The sequence below is a fragment of the Apodemus sylvaticus genome, chromosome 2 (assembly GCF_947179515.1).
Source record: "Apodemus sylvaticus chromosome 2, mApoSyl1.1, whole genome shotgun sequence".
Lineage (NCBI taxonomy): Eukaryota > Metazoa > Chordata > Mammalia > Rodentia > Muridae > Apodemus > Apodemus sylvaticus.
Window position 1 is genome coordinate 22,458,751 of NC_067473.1, and position 26,783 is coordinate 22,485,533.

The 26,783-nt window shown below is 41.8% G+C and overlaps 1 protein-coding gene across 2 annotated transcripts in view; it reads left to right on the plus strand.

The window, feature by feature from the left end:
- The window catches only part of Cdk14 (cyclin dependent kinase 14), a 557,511-nt gene that overhangs the window by 10,959 nt on the left and 519,769 nt on the right, over window positions 1–26,783 (plus strand). The gene's annotated exons all lie outside the window — the stretch shown is intronic.

Below are 26,783 nucleotides of genomic sequence, written 5' to 3' on the forward strand. Positions count from 1 at the left end.
TGCTTAGCCCACAGCCTAATGAACGGAGCAGTTGACTTTAATTGTTTAATGGTCTTAGATTCCATGATAGATGCTACCAGCCCTCCCTCCATTGTGGCGGGGAAAGGGCATGTGTACTCCTGGAATGTTCTTGTCCTGCGTCCCAGGGAGGGCTCTTCAGGGCAAGCCTGCAGGCCGGGATTTGGGGCTGGGGCTGGTGCCTTTTGGCTTTCATGGTCTGCTGCTTCATCGCAGCACCTGTTCCGACTTTGTGGTCCAAGCTCTACAAAGCTGTGCCACTGGACTCCGAAGCAACGCTCTCAGACAGCTTTCCTGGAACATCCCCCTAAAGTTAATTCCTCTTCTCCTTTCCCATCCTTAGTAGGTAATACTGGGATTTCCTCCAAACCTGCATTTCTGGGATTTCTACTGTTTCATTACTGAGATAATTTGTTTTCAAGAGAGTATTTTTTTTTTCTAGGAGAAATCAGAGTAAGACTATTGGGCACCTTTTCTTTCTTTATAAAGAAAAATCTCCCCTATAATTATGGAAGTAATTTAACCCTACCTAAAGAGAGACTTAAAGGAAGGGAGGAAGATAAAACTCTTCCATTGTGTTATCCAGATCTATCCACTGCTGAATATTCTTGCTTCTTCAAGTTTTAACGCATAGCCCATCATTACACTACTGTTTTTTTCTGTAAGGCGTGGCATATTTCTCCATGTCTTCATCGGCTTCTCCTCCTAGTCATTGCAAGGAATTAAAAAGCAAAGCAAAGCAAAACCACCAGACAAAAGCCACTCCTCTCCCGTGTGTGCACCATTGTTGTGTGTGTGTTGGTCTGTCTCAGAGCTGTAGGTACATTTGTCTAAACACACATGTAGCTGAGGGCCAGAGCAGAGCAGTGGGTCTAGAGTATATAAGGACGCCACAGCTACTCCTCTAACCTTCCTTCTAACACCGCTGTGGAATCAGAGGTCTGCGGTTTGCCATCTGAAACAAAATCATCACCAGCTCACACACAGGATTTTCTTTCTTCCACGGCACAGAGATTCTTTTGAAGAATATTTTAAATCAGAAAGTCATACAATGCCGAAGCTAGAAGAACGCCAGACACCCTTATTTCCTCATCGCAGCATTTCACAGATGAGCACATTGAGATGCAGAGGGCCAGGACAATTTCCAGCTAGTTAAGGGAAGCTTAAGGTCAGGCTCTGGGGGAGTGGCAGCAGTGCGGGCCTGCCTCAGGGTAAACGCTAAGGCAACTACCTGGAGTTGAGCAACTGCTCCTCCTTCCACAGGCCTGCAAAACGGTCGGTCCTTCCTTTTCGGTGATTTGAGTGGATGAAATAAATCAGTGTACATTGAGCCTTTGGAATACGATCTAGCATGCTGGAAGTGACAGAGTTTATATCACCCTCCATGGCTGTCACCAGCACTGTCTATATTAATCTGTCTTCTCCACAAGGATGTTGGAAGGATTCAATCAGAAAATAAGGCTACAGAGGAGATTCCGCTTCAAATAGACCTCTGAAATTTCATGTAAGCCTTCGTGTAATGATTAGTGTTTTGAGTTGGTGAAAATATTATCTAAAATCCACCATTTTTTAATCCTCCACAAGGGAATGCCACATTTGCTCTAGTTACCGTTGGCCGCAATGCACACGCGCAGGTAACTTTCAGAAAGTGTCTGTAAAATGTGAGCAGCTGTCTGCTTGGGGAGTGAGGGGAGAGGAGCTGAGGGAAGGCAGCATGGCTTCTCAGTTGCCACTGCTTAGCTGTTTGGACAAGTTTTTAACATACTCAGTCTTGGTTTTCCCATTTATAAGTCAACCAGTTAGACCGCTTTTCAAGATGCTTTGGCCTCTAGTGTAGGATTCTAAGTTGTACAGTTAGCTCACATAAGAGTAAACTCTTCCCAGGGTCTCAGAGGAGCACTAGATGTGTGCCTGTAGAAATGGGAAGTGACAGCGTTTGGGGATCATTTTCAGATTGCCTTAGTAGAAGTTTCCTTGTATGTGTGGTTTTCGGTATATATATATATATTTCTTTTTGACTCTTTCTCTTCTAGTGTTGGAATCTGGTCTCTTCTATAGTCTCTGGGAATTCACTTGAGACTGGAATCTTGCAGCTCGAGGGCTGGGTCAGTTTAGCTATGCAGCAAGGTGTGGCGGCTCTCTCCTCACCCCAGTTATGACAGGCTCCTTATCACAGGCACTGGCCAGGAGAGGCCTGCACTGGAGTTGGGAGCAGCTCCACGATTGGCTTGAGGATTTCTTTCAGGTGTGTGTAAGTGTTTGACCTTGAACAGAGGAGAGAGTGAGATGTATTAGTTATTTACTCTTTGTAATGCTCTGCTGAGTTTTAAAACAGCAGGAAGTTGTAATAAGGAATTATGTAAAGTAGACCTTGTGTGTGTGTGTGTGTGTGTTTGTCTGTCTACACATGTGCGTGTGACTGTCTGTCCATGAATGTTGCTGATACCCCTCCTGGTTGGATACAGGACATGTTCAGGACTGTTGGTACCCCTTCATTCATTGTGCATTTATTGGGACCCCCGACTTAAATGATAGCCACTTTATGATCTGTGGATTGAATCTATATGTTTCAGATGGCCGAGTCAGTTTTAGGATTTCCAAAAAATGTTCTCTTCAGTTTCAGCCTGACTTCCACAACCCACTGAAGTTTGGATAGGTAAATGCTGGGAGAGAAGACCTGTTAGATAGAAGGTGAAAGAAACCTGGTTTCTTCCGATATTGATTTTACTGGGTGTGGAGGTGTCACTGTGAGGACCTCTCCATGTAGTGCCAGAGCTTCTGCAGAACTTCCCTAATGTCTTTGTGGCCACATTCTTCCTTAAGTAGTAAACCTACACCATGCCTTTATGTGGAATATCAGTTTTTTAATGGTTTCTTTGGAATAATTATGATGCCTGATATACAAACATTGAGAAAATACAGGAATCCACTGATGTAAAAGTACCACATACAAAGCCTTGTGGATGTTGGACACAAAGACTCCAGTAAATGAGAATGCACACACACAGAAAAGATTGGAAACCTCTGATGTTTCAGCAACCCGTGAGCTGTCATTGATTAAATGAGAACTTAACTTGTATAGTCTGTTGTGTGCTATTTAAAGAAAAAAAGAGCCCAGATGAGGAGCTCAAAAAAAATGTTGACCGTCCTTGCCTTTTTGGTGAGAAGTACAAAACCTTTCATAGTTGAATTTAATCTTCGAAGTGTTAAGGGTTTCAGTTGAGTGTGGTATGTGAATCTAGGCAACTCAGCACTTATTTTTGTGGTTTTAAAAAACAGCCTCCTAATACATGAGCTTTCTTGGCATGCCTACTGTTGTCATAGTTGCAACTCCCAAGGAGCTCCCAGGACTTGTTTTGATATTTTCTACCTATTTAACTCTTGAAATCCTAGGGAAATATAAACATTTTTTTTATGTATACATAAAAAAAAATCGTCATTAGAAAAAAAAATCTTACCCGTGAGAACTCAGGAGTGTATTTTAGAGGCCAACGTACATTATATATTTACTTGCAGATAGATGGGGACAGTGTATAGCTGTTTCAGCTTCCAGTCTAGAGTGTGGCCACTGCTACTCACATGATGACGTAACACTTGAGAGCGGAAGTGTACCAGTGATTGATGTTATGAGGACATGCACCGGGGCAGGGATGTTGCTGGACCCTGTGTTCCAGTCACTGTGATTGTGCCTCTCATTGGTGTCTGTGGGTGTACACATGGTCTCCAGCAGTCAGTCTGCACACAGGGCTCTGGAGCTCCACCCACACCACCACCACCCCAGCCCTGTTTCTAAAGGGAAGTCGCCCAGTGTTCACTTCTCATCCTCTGCTATCCCCCCATGTCTTTGTCCCACTGCCCTGGCCCTGCACGTTGCCCTTCTTTCTTCTCAGGCATCTCTCTCCCCCTCCAGTGCCCTCAGTAGTGTGCTCCTTGGCACGTCATATGTAATCTCTGTCAGCCTGGATTTTGACCTGTCCCTTTATCCTCTCGCCCAGTCGCTGCCAGGAGCTGCTTGAGAAAATCCCTCTGCAAATAAATGTATCAGTTCCCCAGGTTGCTGCTACCTGGAGCAGCTGAAGAGCCTTTCATCTCTGTGGCTGCTGTCACTGGCCAGAGCGCTGCTGAGCTGTGTGCCCCTTGTCTCCAGTGGAAGGCTTCTCCGCTCTTAGGGCTTTCTGAGCGACGGGTTTCAGCCACACACTTTTCTGGAGATAAGAAGTCTGAAGGCTGTCAGTTAGTTCCTTCTACAAGCTGAGAGGGAAGGACCACTCCCCAGTTCCCTCTCCTTGCCTTGTAGATGCTGGTGTCTTCCTGTTTCCTCATGTCATCTTCCTGCAATATGTATTTAACCCTTTCCCTCCCCCTCCTCCCCTCTCTCTTTCCTTTTCTCCATCTGTCCTTCTCTCTCCCTCTTTCCACAGGGACATACTATGTAGCCAAGACTATCCCTGGATTCAGGATCCTCCTTCCTCTGCATAGCAAGTCCTAGGATCATTTTCCCTCTTTTTGTTGTTATCAGGGCATCTTTCAGACAGAATCAGGAACTCTCCATACCCCTGTAAAGCCTACTGTTAATATAATTATATTTGCAACAATCCTTTTCCCTCCTTCCTAAATAAGATCGCTTCTGGAGGTGTCAGAGTTAAAGTGTGGGCATGTGAGTTTTGTGGACACAGATCAACCACTACTTACTTCCTTTCTTTTCTTGAAGTGCCCGCCCAGTCCTTCTACTCACTTTCTACACATGCACCTTACACACTGGCCTTCCCCGCTCCTCCCTGACTCCAGAGGGCTGTTCCTTTTCTCCTGTTCTAGTCACTTCCTCTTCCCTTTCCCAGACCCCGTCTCCCACTCTCCTCTTCCAGAGGCTTCCAGAACTGACTCCCCTCTGTATTTCTGGGCGACCCCTTTCCTAGCACGTCTGCCACGGGCCCTGAGCATGCTCCGCTCGCCCTGATGGTTTCTTTTGTAACAGTAGCCCTCTGCCCTCTGAGATCATGTCTCCTGCTCTCACCGAGTGTCTCATCTGTCCCTCGCTTTTGGCTAACCTCTTATTACAGTCACACCAGAGTGTTTGACTCAGCTTTCTATGCCAGACTCTGCACTGAGGAGTCTACGTGCCCATTTAGGTGCTTCTGCCCCTGTATCTACAGTCATCCGGTCTCAGTGCACACAGAATATTAATAATTCCTGTGTTGCCCAAACCTACACTTTCTCTTGTCTCTAACTTAGAAATTGGCTTTTCCAGCTATATGATTTTTTTCTAGGGTGGGAACATTTTGTCTTCTTAAATTCTGCAGCCTCCCCCACCCCCATGTAAGCACTGGATTGGCTCTTCTCCTCATGTCCCCTTGGTTCCCACCACTGCTATGGACACATGACTTTGACATCTCTTGCCTGGCCTTGTGGTTGTCTTCTGACTGTCTCCCTTCCCTGTGGCTGGCTTCCAGCTCCAAGCCGATGAGATAGATCTCCAATACAAAGTACCCTCTTCTCATGCTTCTGCCTTTCTAGGTCTTTGTCAGCCGTAAGTTCATTTTCCTGGTTTGACTTTCAAGGCTCTCCGCAGTCTATTGCACGTCTGCGTTGCTGTGCCTGGCGGACATTTATTCACCGTCCTGATGCCCTCCTTATCATTGTCTCTGCTGCCTGTCAGTTCGGTGCTCTGTCACTGTCACCTGCTTTATCTCAGCTCCTCGTTGGTCTCATGACTTCATTGCTCCTTCACTCCTGCCTTCCCCAAATGCCTTTCAAGTCGTGATCCTTCCCTACTTAAAGACTCATGCATGGATGAGTCTTGTGAATGTCTGTCTTGTGTCAGTCTCTGGTCATGAGCTCAGCTTGATTCTCCATCTAGTCAGACAGGCGGCCTCCCACGGCATCTTTCAGTATCATTCCGTCTTATAGAAATATTCTGCATTATTATCTTGTTTGTTTTTCGATGTGGTTATTCCCCCGACCTTAGATGCTGTGGATCATAGTGGGCAGGATAGTTTTATGTCAGCTTGACACACAGTGGGCTCATTGGCCAGGAGGGAACCCCGACTGAGAAACTGCCTCCCTAAGATTGGACTGCAGGCAAACCTGTAGGGGATTTTCTTAATTAGTGATTATTGTGGGAGGGTCCAGCCCACTGTGGGTCGGTCCTGGGCCAGTGATCATGGGTTCTGTAAGAAAGCAGGTTGAGCAAATCAGGAGGATTTGCAAGGCAGGGCTCCTTCCTGGCCTCTGCGTCAGCTCTACCACCAGTTCCTGTCCTTTAGAGTTCCTGCCCTGAATTTCTTCAATGATGAACAGTGATGTGAAATAAACCTCTCTCTCTGAGTTGCTTTGGTCTTGGAGTTAGTTGTATCACAGCCAGAGTAAAGCTTACTAAGACACAAGGTGACCTATACATTATTGTTTAATTATTGACTGTGTGTCAAGCTCATGATCTTGCACAAGTCTCCTCAGTTCTCTTGTTGGAAATTTAGTTTGAATTTTGCCCGTCTAAAACTCTCCGAGTTTTTGCGATGTCTATTCTAAAAATGTTCGATCAGATTTGCCATCTCCCTAATTATGGTAGACATAATTACCATAATTATGTCTCATCCGGGCCAGTGGCTGGAATGTCCCGGTAGTTCTGAAGAGCCAGAGAAGTGCATGTCACAGAATGCAGAATAGATGGCATTTGGGGGAATTAGTCACTTCATTTTGACAAGACCAGAGTGCCAATAGAAATCGAAAGCCCAAGGATCATCCTGTTGCTGCCTTGGACCTCACTGTTCTGTGAGCAGGGTCATCAGGCCGAAGCTGTCTGTGTCCTGTGAGGGGTGAGTCCTCCCCCACCCCCAACTGTGTGTGTGTGTGTATGTATGTAAGTATGGTATGTATGTATGTATGTATGTATGTATGTATGTATGTATGCATGTGTGAATTCATTTATGGAAAGCTGTCCTTTGACATTGGAAGAGTTTCCGTATTGCATAAGTACTTTTTTCCTCAACATGTAGAGCTTGAAATACTGAGGTTGCTTGTCCTTGGCTGAGGTCCTCTCTTACCAGGAACCAGGATGATTGGAATTGACCAATCAAGGCTGAGGTGTCTCTGTTTTCCGAGGCCTTAAATCTGTGGTCTACTAATTTCTAAAACTATAGCAAATGTGTCTCGTCTTATTCTTGATGGTGCAAGTTCATAAAGGCATAATTACAAACCATTTGAACCATCAGTGGCTCTGTTTTATAAACTAATTTTCTTAAGACCATGCCAGTATTTTTAAATTTCTTAAAGGAGCATCTTCAGCATTTAGACAATAATCAAAGCGATACATTCCCCTTGTGAGTCAGTTTTATTTTGTTTTACTTTTATTGTATCGTTCTCATTATTCTTTCAATTTATTATTTGGTTTTAGCATTGTGTTTTCTCTTAATATTTAGTTTTATTAACTCTCTTATTAACTACTTCTCTTAAAACATGTACACCTGGAAGTCTTCTTAAAACTTTTCCCTTTATGACGTGAAACCATGACAGTAATATTTATTACATGGTATTTTTAAAATAAAAACATGATCTTCTTCATATGTTTTTATTGTTTAAAATTTATTTTTTACTTAGTGAGCATATATGTCTGCCTGCACTTTATACACGTACATCACATATGTGTACAGTTCTCAGAGAGGCCAGAAAAGAAAGTTGGCTCCGCTAGAGCTGGAGTCACAGACAGTTGAGAGAAGCCCCGCGGGTGCTGGGAATCAAGCCCAAGAGCAGCTGGTGCTTCTAGCTGCGGAGCCGTCTCTCTAGCCCTTTGTACATTTGAAAATATCTATTCCAAATGGTACAGCATTAAATCAATATATGTGTGGGGCTATAGCACACATATGATGTCTTTCCATACCCTTTCAGTATGGACATGATGATAGACATGATCAGGGGCCCTCTTTAAAGATCCCCACCACCGGCTTGGTGGAAGGAATAAAGACACATCTCGCTATATCAGTACAGTCTGCATGGTTTAGAATGGCTCCATTTCTGAACGTGATTTCTGTGTTCTGATTGAGAAAACAGGGTTTTCTTAGTTCTACAGTATTTACCTTTTGGTACCAAATTAATATTCCAGATGGACCTCAACCAGAAGAAAAGCTACAATTTTTTAACAAAGGGAACTTATTCTATGGCAGACAAGAATGAATTTTTGTCATTTTCTTGAAAACATTTTTCTCATTAATCTAGGCGAGTTGTAGCTAAAGAAGAAATAAAGATTGATGAGACAAACTTGTTTGTTTCGGGATTGTCATCCACGGCCTGAATTACAAATTCTTTTGTGTTGTAGGTGCTCATTTGTTTTCAATCTTCGGCCCCCCTGCTCTCTCTAGATTGCTTTCATGTGAATATGATGGAGAAGGTCTGCAGCGCCCACTTCTCTCTTAAAAGGCAGACTATTAAGTCTTACAAATGAGGATCCTTGGGTCATTAGATATTGGGGTTCAGGTGTGCAAAAGGCTTGATAACATATGGCCTGTGCCAGATGCCTTAATTGAGTTTGGAACTTCTTCCCTAGGGGGTTTGCATGACTCTGTCTAAATGATGTGTTACGAGTGCAGCAAAAGGTGCTTTAGTCATAGGGAGACAAAAGCAAACACGAACTTTGTAAAGCGCCCTGCAGATTGCGAGGCGCCGACAACATTAGCTTCCGAGCAGTTGCCGGAAGATGAGCATATGAAAACCTGTGTGACCGACATTAGTTGGATGACCTCACTTTTGGCTGAGCCATTCTGACCCTGTTCTGCATTCCCTGTATGTCTCTGACGACATTGTCTGGAGTCAACCTCTAGTAACATTTTACCCAGAAGCCTTGCAGGAGAAATTCTGTATGGGTACCATGTGACATATGACATACAGACCATAAAGGACCAAGAGGCTGCCTGTGTTTACTAGTAATTCTAGCATTTGAACAACTTTTCCTAACAAGCAATGATGCTAAGTATTATTTTGATTTTTCATTTGTGTGTGTGAATGCTTCCCTTTTTGGTTGTTTGTTTGAAAGAGAGATTAAAAATATAAAGAACATATATGCTGTAAGAAAAAAAATTCAATAAAAAGTTTAAAAGAACGGATTCCCGCAGTAAATAGGACATTAAAATAGGTTTACTGATTTATTTATTTTGTATGGATGTGTGCTTGCTTGCATGAACGTGTGTGCGGCACATGCATGCAGGAGCCCGAGGAATGCAGAAGAGGGTATTGGTCCTCTGGAATTGCAGTAACATGCAGTTGTGAGCTCACATGTGAGTGCTGGGAACTGAACCCAGGTCCTCGGCAAGAGTCTAGTGCTCTTAAAAACCGAGCCATCTCTCTAGCCCCATAGGACAGTTTTTGAGTCAAGCTATACACCCAGCTTATTGAGTGGAGACCAAGGTCTGAGGGCATGATATAATTATGTCATAAAACCTGACTGATTAATTATTATGATATCAAAGGGGTCTCTTTCTTAATTTACTCTTTACATTTCAGATTCTAATTTTAGGCATAATTCAAACTATGTTCATATTGGGTTTTTTTCCTTCTGGATTTAAATGAGGATTGTATGGAATGTTTGGCGAGTCCTGCTTGATTCCTTTGGGAATATTTTTATTTGATGACATTTACAGCTGGGCTGTAGCGCTCTGAAGACTGTGGAGGTTATGGACAGTTAGCTTCTGGATGGCTGTGGCATGGTCTAGAGGCTGGGGCGCACTGGGAAGTTTGGGGGAGTGATGTCGACGTGTGTTTTAACTGGCAGGTTCTGAAAACAGTCTTAGAATGTTTGACTGTGGGTGTAAATTGCCTTCAGTGGACACGGCAGAGCGGTTAATTTTCAATATAGTTTTCTTTGAGTCCTGAATATATACATGGATTCTGAGCTCATGTATATGTAAGGACTTTGCCTTCATATTTATTTCATATTGTGGCAGCTGGAATCTTTGTGAAAGGATAACTATACAGAAAATAAGCAGATATTTATAACATTTACATTTAGAAAGGATGAAAGGCTTGACTTGGCAAAGAGAAGAGACACTGAATTCCTTTTTTCTTGTTATTTATTTATTTATTTATTTATTTAGGTAGCTGTGGCTACTGAAGAAATAAATGCTAAAATTTTTTTTCTTTTGTTTCCCTCCACCTCTTTCTCCTCTTCTCCCTGGCCCCAGTTTCCTTGGATGATCTTCTTCTTTTTTTGTTTTGAATGCTGCCTGGCTTTGGTGAAGCACACAGCTCTGTCTCCTTCCTAACAGGTGCTAACACAAAGCTCTGTCTCCTCTATAATAGGTGGTAGAGCTGGAATCTGGGGAACTTCCTCTGTCCTGAGCCCTCATGGGCGAGGTGCTGGGATGGTAATGGGATAATGGCAGTTTTAGTGCCATCCTCCCATGGGTGCTGATGTAGTTTTGTTTGTTTGGGGGGAGGGGAGCACATCGCACGTACAGGCTGGGGAAGAAGGGAGATGTCTCTGTCCGGAGATGGAGGCGTTCTGTGCTGCCCGGCTTTTGATATCAGGCCTGGACCGTGTGCTGCCCCCGCTGTGCTCCCCAAGGACTCCACCGTGCACTTCAGTTCAGTCACTTGGTCTTTTGCTTCTGACAGAACTTTAGTGGTGTAGAGAAGATGTGAGGGAGGGTACCCACGTGAGGAATGATTTCAGATTCTTCTTCAGACCATTTGGGCTCAGACATAGGAGGAATCTATTCCTTATTCATGGATTTATTTCCTCCCTTTTTCATGAGAAGGAGTAAGGAAGTGAAAAAAAAAATCTCAAGAGAGCAAAACCAGTTTTCCGGTCACCAGGCTCATTAGGTTAATATTTACTTTCAAAATGAATGTATTTGCCAGCCCTTCCTGCTGTTGTTTGGCAAGAATTTAACATCCACTTGAAAGCTCAAATTGCTGTTTCCCTTCCACTGGGTGCTTCACTCCTGGGCTGGTGGCCTTGTGTGCCAGTCCTGACCCCGGTTGTGCTGGCTTTTTTCCCCTCTTTTTCTTGAAGTGATGTGTATCTTGGGTTTCGGGGAAGAAATGAAACTGAGTCTGATTTTCCCATTTCTCTGTGTCTGGTGTCCAGTGTTGGTCAAACATTGAAATGATACCTTGTTCTTTTAAGCCCATTTTTTAAATAACCTTCCTGAGAGGCACGATTAAAGTCCAACCTTGAAAAACTAACAATCACATCTGAACCTTGTGTATATTTTTCTAATTAATTCTAATCGTGTGACATCTTTGCTTAATAAAAGTACAGTGGGTCATTCACAGAAAGGTGTAAGTAACACAGATGACATGGGAACACTGCAAGTTTAGGAAAACTGTTTTCTGTTTAGCAACAACTGATTGTTTCTGTATTTTATTAACTTGGATTTTAAGATTGAGTTTCTCTTTAAGTTATATGTATGTGTATCTGTGCACGCCTGTGCGGGTACCCTTAGATGCCAGAAGAGGGCAGCAGACTCCATGGAACTGGGGTTCCAGGCATTTGTAAGCTGCTGATTGTGGGTGCGGGAACCAAACTCAGGTCCTCCAAAAGAGCAGTGCACACTCTGTACTGCTGAGCCATCTTATTTTCAGTATTTCAACAGAATATTGATTTTAGTTTATAGGTTTTACAAAAAAATAAAGCTTGTCTTGTCATAAATGATTATTGCTCTCAACCTCTTGTGACGACTCAGTCTGTCTTTGGTGCTATTTTGGAGACATGGTTTAATATGTAATTGTTGGTTAAGAGTTAGAATCAATTTTTATTAATTTCTTTTTGTATTTTGATATATTTTCTTAACTCTATTGATTTCAGTATTTTTCAGAGGTTTTCTGGATACATAAGCATCCTATCCACTAATTACTTTTTATGGTTTCTGTTTCTAGTGTCCCCTGAAATTATTTTTTAAAATGTTCAATGCTGTAATTTTTCTCAGTGGAAGTTGTAAATTTTCCTTAGGTCTCAGATGCGTTTCCTATAATATAACATTATTAATGAATATAAAATATTAATTATTTTAGCCTCACTGGATCATTAATAACGAAAGTCTTCAGATACATTTTGTTGTAATGTGAATGTTTTTTAAAGCATGTTCTACCAGAGAACTGCCAATTATGCCTCATTATCAGAGGATTTTAAAAAATTTATGGCAAAGGAGAAAGCTGTCTGTGCTCAGATTCTTTAGCTGGTATCCTTTGTTCCTTGATGCCAGCAGATGCACCCATTTTTGAAGTCACAAGTATGACCTGTAAGCTTTTTGTAATCCCAGCATGGCATTTATGCATATGGAAGTGTGAGAAAATTTTATGAACTTTTATTAGGACATAAAGTATCATTTTATGTTTGTTCCATTTATGGAATCTGCGAGGCAGGGAAGAGCTACAGGAATTACAGATTTAGCAGTCAGTAGGGTGAGGCATTTTCCTTTGAGATTCATTTTTGATCTGTGCGTGGATTGGCACCCGTGTCTCCACTTGTAACCCTGGCGCTGTCCTGGTGGCTGGAGCAATCCTGAGTGTGGACTGGAAATCTAGAGCAGGAGATAGGGAAGTATCTTCTTCCAGATCTACAAGGCCTCTGGGCACCTCTTTTTCCTTAGCTGTCCAATAGGATACTAATCCCTGCCAGGAGCCGGTTGTTGTGAAGAGCAGTAACCTAAAGCTTGTAAACCCTTTCAGCGGTCTTTGCATAGAGACAGCAACCCCCTTGGTCCCTTCACGCTTGCGGTGTGATTTTATGAGCCCTTGCACCTAGGAGCGCGGGCTCAGGGCCACACCATGCCCCTTAGCTTCCTCACAGGCTCCAGTGGTCTCACTTTAAAGATGAGAAAACTCCGCACTGCACCATCCAGACTGAGGCTTCCTCCTCTTACTGCCGCAGCTTCCGACGTCACACAGTCTCCTGTTGGTCACGTTAACTGGATCTAACTACAGGGAACGCGTACCAGGTGGCTTTGGGTGGATAAGGGTTATGTCCAAACAGACGGCAGCCTTTGTGAGCCCTACTAACGATATTTTATAAAGAAACAAGGCTTACTTGTGTCACGTCTGCGTCTGTGGTGTGGTGACAGGAATTACACAGATACAGCGTTGCTCAGACTCGATGGAGTGGGAGGAAGATAGTTCCCATTTTTCTGCTTCCTTCTTCTGGTTTGGGGCTTCCCCGTGTCTTCCTGAATCTGTTTGGTTCTCTGTTTTGTTTGGATTTGCATTTTCTCTGGAACATATTCATTGTCTAGAGAAGCTCCGTTTCGTTTCCCCAGTTCCCTGGCTCCTGAATCCCTGAAACGAATAACCAGGATATTCCCGTCTTCAGAGTCTGTTCAGCCCAGTTCTTTGCACTTGCAAACAAAAAACTGAAAGACCAGCTAGCCAGCCAACACTTCTGAGACCTTTTTTGAGATGTTTGTATTATTTGGACTTTTGTCTCCCCACCCCTCCCCATCCCCCCCTTTTTTTTTCTGAATGACACAGGAAGGGAGTATGCTGAGTACGCCTGTTGCGGTGGGGTAAGTCCTACCTTAAAAATGTTTTTCTTCCTGTCAATATTTGCATTTGTTAAATTTTACAGACATGGAAGAAACTGAGTCTTAGAACAAAACAATTTGCTCAGAGCCGGTGACATTTCTGCACTAGGGGTGATGTGGACCTCTGTTTCTTGAACTTTGTATTGGGGCCCTGTATCAGGTTGTGTTATTGAATATGGATCTTGTGGACAATTTGGTGATAGTAAATGGTTTGGGGACACACAACAATGACCAAAGCATAATTCTACATAAAATGTTTGATGAAGTCAAATGGGTATTTTTTTGGGGGGAGGGTGGCATGCTTAAGATTGTTGTACTGTACATCTTTACTACACCTTGGTTTTGAACACATAGCATAACATATGTACCACACGCCACTGCATCATGCGATGCTATGCCTTGAGTAAGAACCAAGGCAATGATTGCATGCTTTGACTAGAATGTTTCTACTGCACACACGTAAGTTTCTCATCTTATATAAACACAATGGTTTAGTTACAGAAAACAAGGGCTTACTATTTTCATTTCATATCCTTCCTCATTTAAGTATCAGATTTGTATCACAACGGATTGTGTTATGTTAGGATGTTTGATTTAAGAAATCTCTGACGTGAGTTTCGTGAAAAAAAACCATTGGAGGAATTTTGGCTTGGGATAAAGATGAGTTTTCCAACACCATTGAAATGGCTCACCCCGGAATTCTGCCAGTCTGCAATTCCGTGTGTATGTGACATGGTGTTCTCAGCACTGACAATTAAAACACAGGAATATACGTCATTCTGAAAATGTGAAGGATGATGTGGACATCTTGTGGTGTTACATATTTAGTCAAGTTTTATCAGTACATACATCTCTTTAGAATGCACATTTGCTTTCCTACTTAATAAATGGTAATATTCTACATATATATATATACATAAACATTTGTTAAGATTTTATTATTACTAATTTTTTTTACAAAAGATTTATTTCATTTGATGTGTATATGCATGTGCCTGTTTGTCTTATATCACATGCCACATGTGTGCAGGTACCCGCAGAAGAGGGCGCTGCCCATGTCCTTTGTAACATCTCTCAGGTGAGCTGTCTCTCTAGCCCCCAATGTGTTTTTAAAAGAAAACTCGTTATGATTTATTAGCAGTGCATGTTTTATTTGTAAACCTATTTTACATATCTATATGCCCTGGTCATGTTAAAATTTGTTCCAGGAAAAGAAAGGCGTCCTGAGTGTAAGAAGAGAACCATGAAGTAGCCAGGCCTTCCTTATAGGCTGGGCAGCTCCTGGGAGGCTCTCTGGGTTGGCCTGAATGTTGATTGAGGTTACATTTTCTCTTGAATTGTAACTTTCAAGTTGCTAATTAATGCCGAGAGTGTATTGGCTGCAGGACTAATTGAGAAACAAAGTACAAAACTAAAGTGCTGCATACAAATTGATTTTCTGACTTAGAGAACTCACTATAAATTCTATGGCATTGGCCTTAAGGACACTTTCTTATCTAATTAAAAAGTACAGGCTGGATATGCATGCCAGGAATCCAGTACCTATGGCGTTTTTGTTCCTATTTGGAAACAAATAGGTAAGAAGAAGACTGTGTACAGTGAACTAGTTCTTTTTAAAAGGTGTGTGTGTGTGTGTGTGTGTGTGTGTGTATGTGTGTGTGTATTATTTTGAGTTTTCTTTACCAGTCTTGAAACTTGCAGAAAATTTGATAATATAGCCTGGTGACCTTTCTTCAAAGTCCCCAGCTTGTAATTGGATTAAATAGTCATGCTTTCTATTTAAAACATATTTTGGGAGTAATTCTCTTGTATCAGGGTTTTCTACTTTTGGTCCCAAGACGTGTAAAATTTGAGTCCCAGAGATAGTTTTCTGGTGTATTGGGTTTTTGTCTAGACTTGTCACTTGTCTTAAGTGGGGAGTGGGGAGGGGGTGGGGGAGAATACCTAGGGACCTTATTAGTGACTTGGGAAGGCTATTAGCTGTTCCTAACACTGCTCAGGCTGCGTTGACTGAAGTCCTTCCTGCCTTCTGAGAGTGGTTTATGCTGTTTATTTATTTACACGGTGTAAGGAAATTCCTTCTTTATCACTCCATCTTATCTTTGATCAAAGTTTCCACTCCGGGGCCCTCATTTAAACAGTTATCCTAATCTGCACCTTCTCTTTTCCTTTTAAAAAAGTTCTTTTTAATTTGTTTTAGTAGTCATTGTTATTTTGTAGGTCTAGGGATTGAATTTAGGGTTTGGGCATGTCAAGCAAGCTGTTTATTTACCATTGAATGATGCTCTCCTTTTTTTTTCTTTCTGAAAACCTTTCTGAGTTTTCTATCTCTCTGGTGTTTATCCTCTTTGTGGCTCTGAGAAGGAGTGGTCACAATTTCCATTCTTAATGTAAACATATGCCACAAATTATCTCAATTTCTGCTTCTGTGTCTTAATTTTTAAAATTAGTGTTAATGTTTTAAAAACATTAGTTGTCTATTTTTTCTTTCCAGAGTTGCAGGGTTTTTTTTGTTTTTTTTTTCTGGCAATTATTTGCTTAGGCTTAGGGTTTGGGACAGTATATTAAGTGGTTTTAAGAGATTTCTGCTGTGGATACGGAGTGGCTCTAACCCCACTAAAGGCAAATGTAAGTCGACTCACAGATTCCAGTAAGGAGAACCCTGCAGCTGTTGCTGTGACCAAAGCCAGAGGCCTTTGAGTATTTTTCTTCACATGGATGGCAGAGTGAGAAATTGGAATGGCAATGGTCTGAAGTAAAAAGGCACATCTGAAAAAAATGAATATTTGTAGTGTTCTGAACATGGAATTTATGATAGAATTATGATGATGATGATTTTTTTTGTTTTTGCCCTGTCAGCTTTGAAGAAGTAGAAGACTCTACCCTGGGCCTGACTTTCTCTTTAAGTCTGTTTATGGTACTGTTTTCCATTTTACCCTCGATCAGAGTCTAGCAATTAGCACTTCCCACAGCCGTCCTGGGAAGACTTGATTAGGAGGACAGCAGCCAGTGGTGGTAATGCCTCCTGGAGCCTCCAGTCCTTTTAAATCAGGGCTTTTTATCTCCCAGGGTTCTTTAAAAGCAGCTCCCTCACCATCACATCCAGTAGAGGTTTTATCTGGGAAGTGGAGTTGCTGGGTGTTCCGGATTAGAGTGGCAGACAGCTGTCTAAATGTCACTGTGTGTTGGCAACAGATTTTCTAGGCCTTCGGAATTTACAAAGTGATTTCATGTTGTTTGTTTGTTTCCAATGAATTCTTGAAACAATCCTGTGATGTGTTGCACTTAGATTGTCACCTGCATTTTCTAGAAGACACTGCACTCTGAAGGTGGTGAGCGCTGTAAATAGGTACCAGGTATTTATATATGATATTTAAAATAGTTAAATTTAAATTCAGTAATTATAAATGCAGGTAAAACTGTTTCAAGCTATTTAAGTAAAATTTAAATATCACTTACACCCATCACTTTGATTATTTTTGTAAACCTAGGATAGCTAAATCAATCCTAGATAATAAAAGAACTGTTGTAGGCATCACCAACCCCCAAACTCAAATCATACTACAGAGCTATAGTAATAATAACAGCATGTATTGGCACAAAACCAGGAACGTTGACGAGTGGAACTAATTTGAAGACATACATGTATGGACAGCTAATTTTTGATAATGAAGCCAGAAAGACTCGCTTGATAAGCGACAGCATCTTTAACAAATTGCACTGGTCACATTGGCTGTCTGCACATTGAAGAATCCCAATAGATCTATATTTATCACTCTGCACAAGACTCAATCTCCAATGGATAGAAGACCTCAGCATGAGGACTTAATCACTGAATCTGACAGAAGAAAAAGTGGGCAACAACCTTAAAATCATTGGTACAGAAAAAAGAATTCCTGAACAGAACCTCCATAGCTCAGGCACTATGATCAACCATTAATAAATGGGACCTTACCAAACCGAAAAGCTTCTGTATAACAGAAGTCTTCAAACTTCAGACAGAGTGGCAGCCTGCAGGATGAGAATAGATATTTACCAACTACACATCCAGTAGAGGGCTTATGTCTAAAATGTATAAAGAACTTAAAAAACTGGGCATCAAGAAAACAAATAACTTTATTAAAAGTGAGGTACAGATATAATTGTATCTATTGAGAATTGAGGGAATTCTCAATAGAGGAAACTCAAGTGGCTGAGAAGCACTTATAAATGTTCAACATCCTTGATCATCAGGGAAATGCAAATCAAAACAACTCTGAGATTCCATCTTACAATTGTCAAAATGCCCAAGATCAATAAAACAAATGGCATCTCGTGCTGTCGAGGCTGTGGAATTAGGAGAACACTCATCCATGATGGTGGGAGAGCTGGCGTTTGTGCCTCTGTATCTGTATGCGTTTCTTGTGCTTTTTTTCTTTGACTTCTTGTTTTTCCTGTTCGTTTGTTTTGTCCTATTCAGGTTACTTTTTTGCTTGTATTTTATATTATTTTATTATTTAAAAAATTATTTAGAAGCCTGTTTGTTTTCCAGTGAGAGAGAGAGAGAGAGAGAGAGAGAGAGAGAGAGAGAGGAGGAGAGAGAGAGAGAGAGGAGAGAGAGGAGAGAGGAGAGAGAGGAGAGAAGAAAGGGTGTGGATTTGGGTTGATGGGGAGGATTTGGGGAGGAGTAGGGGCTGGAGATCATAATTAGAATATATTATATGAAAAAAATCTATTTTCAATGAAAAATGATTGTTTTGTTAAAATTTAGTATTCAATTTTCATTAAAGTTTGTGAGATCCTCTAAAGAGGATAAAGTTTGACATTCCTTTATATCTCTAATTGTTATGATGTGAGAAAGCCTTAGTAATGCCTGGAAGCACAAGTCTTTAATCCAGCACTTGGGAGGCAGAGGCAGGCAGATCTCTGATTTTGACGACAGCCTTGTCTACAGAGTGAGTTCTGAGACAGCCAGAAATACACAGAGAAACCCTCTCTCGAAAAAGCCAAAACACCAACCAACTAATCAACAACAACAACAACAACAAAAAACCCAAACCCAAAGCCCCCATACCAAACCAGACAAAATAAACAAACAAATAACCAAGCAAACCCCAACAAAACAACAACAAAGACTGGAAGCATCAAAGATCAAGTTGTGAATTTCGTCATGTGGAGTTCATGAGACACCTTGTCCCTTTTAAAGAGCTCAATAGCAGAACAGGTTATACCATTGATGAGTAAATGGATTTTTCAATTTTACTTTAGGCCAAAGTCTTCTTTCTTAAGAACACTTTTGATTTATAACAAAACTATATTTCTCATGCTTGCTTTTGTATCTAAAAGAATATGTAGAGAAAGAAAAGAAGTATAGAGGTTTTGGATCTGGCATCAGTGGTTCCTTGGTAATCTGGAATATTGTTTCCTTCCTGGGTATGGTGATGCTGTCTGTCTCTTATCTTGGAATACACACAGTAGGTCTCTTCTGTATAGCCCAGCCCAGCACTAATCCTCAGGTGGATACTTTTCCCTCTAGGCATATATTTAGTGCGAGGTTTAAAGACACGGGTGTATACCATTGTTGCTGCTGCTTTTTTTTTTCTTTTAACACCTTATAAGGTGAGAACATAGGGAGTTTAGGTTTATCTATTTTGACCTTAAAAATGATGGAAATCAAGCCTTCTTCAGAAGATCCTAGGGAAGGAAACTTGCTGGGTTCCCCCTTAAGCTCTTAGCTTCATAGAAAACAGGTCACAGGCTGGAAGACCGAGATGCAGAGAACATCTGGTTAAGAGAAAGTGTACAGGGGTCATTCCTTTGGGGAAGTAGTTCTCCACGTTTGTCTTGGGGCCCAGAGACTGCCTTAGGACATGCGAGGGATTGGGTCTCTCGATGTCCCTCAGAAAAGCCACTGTACAACTGTTCCATCTGACCTTGGATGAATCCTGGGGAATTTTGTTTTTGGTGCTAGTCAAACTTAACAAACACCAAATGGGTCTGCCGGGGAAAACGAACCAAATGTTATTTGCATATGTGTTGCATAAAACAAACACAAAGTTAATTGCAAATGATCCTTAGGGTAGATTAGCCAAGTGACAGACAGGGACACTCACCAACATGCTTCCAGATGGATCTTAGCCCCCTGCCTCAGGAAAGTTAGAAGTAAAGAGACAGACAGACAGCTCCATGGTGGTGATCCTTAGCAGTCTGAGAAGTCCCCCTAAACTGTAGGGGACTTGACTCAGGACAAACAGGGATTTGGGATTTGTGGCTTCAATTGAAGGAATTTTAGTACTGGCTTCTATCATGAAGATACTTTAATGTAGGCTTAAGGAAAAGAGGACACATGAAGCTATATCTTCACAAGTGTATCTTCCCAAGGGGAAGTGGCCTTTACAGATGGAAATTTTTAACATAGCATGGAATTTATATTAAATTATTGATATTATTTATAAATATTTATTTATAAATATGTTTAATTGTTTATGTAAACAATTTACATTATTGTTTAACTATAACCACATAATATGGTTAATAGAAATTATTATTTAAATAATTTATGTTAAATGATATTTATGGAATTTCTTTCTGTAGCTTTTATGTTAACACAGGCCACAGCTCTTCTTTGGTACAGACTTTTTCTGTGTTGGGAAATAAGGAATTAAGAGATGAGAGTAATGGGTTCTTTTCAGGTTTGTTTTCAGCTCTGATATGATTTAGAAGTTTTTGAAATTATTATCATTTTATTTGTTGTCTCCCCCTACTCCTTTTCCTCTCCTGAAACGCTGTGAGGCTCTCTCTCTTAAGTTAGGGAGTACATACTGTGGATCAGGTTTCTGTCTTCAGTTGACTCAAGATTACCCTGCTTGTTCACAGAGATGAAGGGATGCTCTGCACTGGGTGATGGAACCCTGCATCTTCCTGTATGATGCAAAAGTTCCTTCCGTTCCAGGAATAGGGGCATCTTTGTTGTATTTCTCTATGAGGTGTTTGCTCATTGTAGTGAGTGCTCTCTGACCCCTCTACTCTATCCTGTTGGAGCGAATGAGTGGCTCTTTTCTTTGACGTCTTTATGATAAGGGCACTCCTAAAATTTCTAAATTAGAGGCAACAATGGTCTCAGTAAGCAGGAGAAGCTGCAGAAAAAGGAAATGCAGGATTATGTATTGGGGGAGGAGTGTCAGCAGACAACGGCCAGCTGGAAATAAATCAAAATGTTTCGAAAGCAAACAAAACCAAGACAAAACAAAGCAAAACCCAGAATGCCTACAATAGTTTTCAAATGAACAAAAGCTGCGAACAAACCCAAACAACCAGAATCCAAAATGCCTTCTGAGGTGTGAAAACAAGTAGAAAATCAAACCAGATGTCTTGACCAGAATGTTCCCGAAGCCACACAAGCAAAATAGACACCTTAAACCAGACACTTGGGAAAGAAACTAAGGCCTAAAAGGTGTCTGCCAAATAGGACCCTTCAACAACGAGCGGGGAATAAACAGATGCATCATCAGTCACATCACGGGGAGCTAAGGATCGCACCTGCTGGCTCTGTACCTGTACCTCACTGTGCGATGGAGGCTTCTCTGGTGAAAGTGCATTCTCCTCCTAGCCCCACGTTGGGCACCATAATTGTTGATATAATGTAACTCTTTTCTCAATGAGACTAAGGGAACATTCTGGAGCCAAATATGAGTGTCTGAGTGACTATCCAATGTGGAACCTTTTTTTAATTATTTTTTTTTAACAAGACAGTACAAAGAATGCCAGCTATCAGGACACTGATACAGATATGAAATACAGTAGTGGAACTTCAGAGAGATAGCTTACACCATGATGAAGAAATCTCTACCATATGCCTCAGATCCTATTAGCTTTTCGGTTGGTGGAAGCTAGTGGTCCGACAAAATAATATCTTCCAGAGGGAAACTAGTGCCCTGCCCATAAGTTGGAAATTTTTGCATAATGCTTGCAAAGCTGTTAGGTGAGGTACAGAGTACTGTGATACAAGGCTCCTGAGAGGCTGAGGAGGCTAAAGATACTTTGTCTCTGGACTTGCAATGTTCCAGACTCTGCAGAACATTGGAGTTCTGAGCAGCTAGTCAGGTGCCTGGAGGGTTGCTTTGGAAAGTCTAGGTACTTTTTGGATTTGTTTTTTTTTATCCATACCTAAAAACCTCAGTGTACAGGCTGGTTTTGCTTCAACTTGACACAGGCTGGAGTTATCACAGAGAAAGGAGCTTCAGTTAAGGAAGTGCCTCCACGAGATCCAGCTTTAAGGCATTTTCTCAATTAGTGATCAAGAGGGGAGGGCCCATTGTGGGTGGTGCCAGCCCTGGGCTGGTGCTCTTGGGTTCTATAAGAGTGCAGGATGAGCAAGCCAGGGGAAGTAAGCCAGTAAGAAACATCCCTCCATGGCCTCTGCATCAGCTCCTGCTTCCTGACCTCCTTGAGTTCCAGTCCTGACACCATTGGTGATAAACAGCAGTGTGGAAGTGTAAGCTGGATAGACCCTTTCCTCCCCAACTTGCTTCTTGGTCATGACGTTTGTGCAGGAATAGAAACCTTGACTAAGATTCTCAGTAACGTGTTTTTTTAAATGATAGTTTTTCCCCCTTGATATTATAAAGTCAGTGATAAGCTGAACAATCCACTAATTTATCCTGAAAGGACTGAGTTAACCAGAGCCAGGCTGACTCGATGACAGGCTGCAAACTGTCAGTCTGGGAGACTAGGCGTAAGTTTTCTGTTTCCTGGATATGAGAACCTGGATCCAGGAGCCCATGGTCAGCCATCCACTACTGTAGGCAGCCAAGCTGAGGATGCCTGGCTACCCTGGAAAGTCTCCAGAGTCCTAACCAATCACAAAGGCACCTATACCCCTGGAAATAGAGCCAACCACTCAAGGGAAAGAAAGGTAAAAGTCACCCATTCCTATCCTGACAGGCCTTAAATTGACCCTGTAAAGCAAATACCTGGGGAGTCTCCATTGGCAAATGGACCCTACACATGCCCTAGGAAGTTCTGCTGCTCTTTATTTGAGTCTGGGGGTATCACTCCTCAGTGAATCACGGACCCTTACAATCCATCTAGACAAATGTGTTTCATTTACTCTGTCCTGTGTTCCAGACTCACGACTCCAAAGGCTTAGTTTCTCATAGTTGTAAACCGAGTTTCCTAATCTTTGAGCTGCTTGAAGCTCTAACAGTCGAAGCAATGGAGGAAGTATTGGCCATTTGGCTAAGAGGAAGCAACCTCACAGCATTCCAAAGTAGGACAAAGTTTGTTCCTCAGAAGCAGCCCTTTGGGAGGAGGTGCTGGCAGCAGCTGTGGATTCAGAGCTGTGATCAGGCTTCTCTGAGCCCCAGTGTGTCCTCCTGGGGTGGTGCCTGCCAGGCCTCCCAGTACCTTGAGCCAGGATACTACATGTGACCTGCCTGGGACCACCAGGCTCCAAAGCTCCTTAAGAGTGAGGGAAATACCTAGTGTGCATCTTAATATAATATAAAATGCTTCGTGTGTAAATTAAGATCTCAGTGTCTTAGCTTTTTTCTTCTTCCATATAGACATTTGAGGCTAGTCTAATGAAAATAATTGAAAAAAATGACTATAGACTATCATATTTTACTATTTGCATCAGATTTAATTCATGTACTAACTGGCCTTTTACACCTTGGATATTTTTTGTCCTATTAATCACTTAAAACAGTGTCTTATGTCTAGGAAATTCATTACAAGCCTCTTTAAGAGAGAAGGCTTTGTGACAGAAGCCAGCTGCCCAGACATTTCCCCTCTCCTCACCCACCCCCCAGCAGGCTGCCTAAGCAATATGTTGGCTTGGCTCCAGATTTCCTGAGTGACAGAATTGTTCCCAGGCCAGGAATGAGAGGAATCTGCCCCGTCGGTCTGGAAGATGGCTCCGGCTACTTTGCTGGCTTCCGATTGAAGCCTTCCAGACTGTCTGAGATCCAGTACTTTCTAACGGTTGGGAGTGCTGCTTTTAAATCTGGTATGAGCACAAGTCTGACTGTTAAGCAGATTTCCTGAGTCTACTTTTCAGTTTTAGAAAAGCCTATTTTGGGGGGCTTGGGGGTGTGTGCCACGAAGCACCGTGAGTTACTCTTAAGCCACCACACCACTCGTGCAAATGGAAACCATTGATTTTGACTCCTGACTGTGTTCCCCACATGGAGCTGCTCCCAGGATCCGAGCCTCTGTTGCTGACTTTCTTATTGTGCTCTGAGGTGGGAAAGTGTGTCCGTTGAAAGGCCAGGAAATGATTGGCTGTAGTCCGTGGAATTTGTTTATCTTTTCCACGCCTACATTCCTACACTGTGAGAGAACTGGGCATCCCTGTGAGTGCACTTGGGCCTTGTCAGCCTCTCTCTTGGCATTATTCTTATTAAAGGCTTCTCCTTTGGAAATGAATTCAGGAATTTAGGGACCCCCCTTCCCCAACACTGTTTCACAAAGGCTGTGTCACTTACTTATTTAAGTAAGTGCTGAGATAATTCTAATGCACTTCCAGCCCATCACTGTTAATTAGAAGTATAACCTAAGTGACATTTTCCCATATGGATTAGTCTAATTTTAAAGTAAAGAAACATAAATTTCTCTCTCCTTTACCCCCAGTGGTTGTGATCAGCCTTGAGGTCATATACATGCCCATGTCTCTGCAATGTGCTTACTCCTGTCTATTCCTAACTCTCAGAAGTAGAATAATCGGGGCATAAAACAAGGCAGAAGGTGTTTTTGAATGTTTTCTTGTTTCGTTTCTATTGTCAAATAGAATGCTTACTCCTGTCTATTCCTAACTCTCAGAAGTAGAATAATCGGGGCATAAAACAAGGCAGAAGGTGTTTTTGAATGTTTTCTATTTCGTTTCTATTCTATACCTTCCTTGTATATATGGTTCTTAAAACCATTCAGGTTTTTAAAGTGGCTACCAACTGGTCCACGTAAATCCAGGCTGTAACTTTTATTACCTTGGCAGTTACTTTCCTATCAGAGTGTTCCTGACGGAGTCCTGAATCTGAACATGAAGGTCCACAGAAGTGTAGAGAGACTTTTAATTTGTGATAAAAGATCACAAAGACTTTTAACTTGTGTAGGGCTTCCCCCATGGCCTGCACGAGGGCACCTGAGCTAGGCTGGCCTTGGCACCTGAAGGAGTGTGCTGTCTGTGGTGAGCTTGGCAGGAAGGGCAAGAGCCAGCGCTTAGCTCCCTTCCTGATGCACTTGCTCACTTGGAGGCCCCGAGATCTGTTGAAAACTGTGAATCGGTTTTGTTTGTGATCAGCGCTTGGATTTATTTTTCTCCCCAACTATTTTTCAAGGTCATGTACTAAAGTGAGACAGGGCTGGGTTGCGATACTAGCTTGCTGCCTCATGTTTCAAATTACACCGTGATTTTTCCAGGGCCCTCCAATTACCTCCTTTGGAAAATGATTATGAGTGCTGAAGGTCATTACTGAGATTTCAGAGTAGGTCACTGGTAGGGGAGTTTCAGCCATTGCAGGACTCCTATGTTCTGTCTCTTCTACACAGTGCGTCTCAGGCATTATGTGAATGTGACTTTCTGGAGAATCTGCTCAATGAGATTTCATGCAGTGGGCTTGAGGTCGGGGTTCAGCTCTTTCATTTTCACAAGCTTGCAGGTGTTGCTGTCCTGGTCCTTAGCCCACACTGGTGCTATGGCAACAGAACTCTAGGCCCCCGTAGGTTTTCATCAACCTGCTACAAAAAAGAGTAACAGAAGAATAATGTAGTGAGATTTTTCCTCCAGGCTGGACGTACTCTTGTTTTACATCTTTTTAAAATTCAGAGATAATTTCTTCTCTGCCTTGTTACCATGGCTATTGTAAATGGTAGTTATTGTTTTTCAAAGTGACCTTTCATGGCAGTTCAAAAGCTAACAGCACTTCATGTCTCTACATTAATAAAATAAGTACACTGCATTACAAACTTGTAAAGTCTGATGTCATCCTACCTTCTAAGTTAGCAGTATGCTTATAATTTTTCCAGTTTACAGCATTTGGTATTGATATAGTTACCTGGGTTGTTGGTCAATGTCACTAGCACCAGGGTTCATCATCATCGTCATCGTCATCATCATCATCACCACCATCACTTTGTCCATCATTTGTGAGTTAGGTCCTGATAACCGCAGATTCTTAGTCACTCCAGATATTCAGAGTGGCTTTATTTCATGGTAGTAGTACTGTGTTTTGGAAACTTTGTCACAAAGACTGTAGTGTGCTGCTAGTTCTTGGTGGGAGGGGTGACATATTTTGTAATATACATAATACACAAACAAATGAGGACTTACTGTCTGTATTTTGTAAAATCTCCGGTACTCCTATTTGAGATTCAGTTAATGAAAAGTTTGTCTCTGTTTGACCAGATCTGAGTCCATTTATAGAAAAAATACTGTGTGTGTGTTTGTGTTTCTGTATGTGTGTATGTGTGCATATGTGTGTCTAAGTGTACCTCTCTCTCTCTCTCTCTCTCTCTCTCTCTCTCTCTGTATGTGCATGTGTGTGTCTCCATGATCCCAGTTTTACACTGCAAGGTTTAGGAACATGACTGCTGAGCAATTCAAATATTCTTTTATGTAGGTTACTTTATAAAGATATTCTTTCCTCTAGGCAGATTCAGTTGGACTCATAGGACCACTTGTAGACTTGTGATCTATGAACTGCGCTAACACAGCTGCAGGAGGTACAGTGGCTATAAGGTTTGCACTCATTTGTGTTTAGGCCACATTTCTAATTAATCTATGAGAAGTGCCCCAAAACTCAGGTCATTCAGTCACTTAGTGTAGTTATACGCAAGCACATCTCTAGATAGATATGTATGGAAACATGTGCAATTATTAAAGTCAGTACAAATTACTTCCTTTTATTTTGCATGTATGTGTCAGGTTATACATTTTATTGTTTTTCTCCTTCTGTTTAGGCATTGTCAAAAGCAGATTACAATTTTTTTTTCCAAAAGCTGGAAGACAGTCTGGTCTATATGGCGACCATATAGATAGCCAGGCCTCGAATGTCTCAAAAAACAAAACAAAACAAAACAAAACAAAACAAAAACAAGACAAACATACAGAAAAGGAAGAGTATTTCATGTTTTGGAAAATGCTAAGCATATATTCAGTTAAGTTTTTTAGACTGCTCATTCAACTTCTCTTTGCTATACCCTACTGACCAGGTACAAGTCACTGTGCAGAAAGCCATAGACAGTGTTTCATGAGTGCCCAAGGACCATCACTTGCCAGGTGGGCTG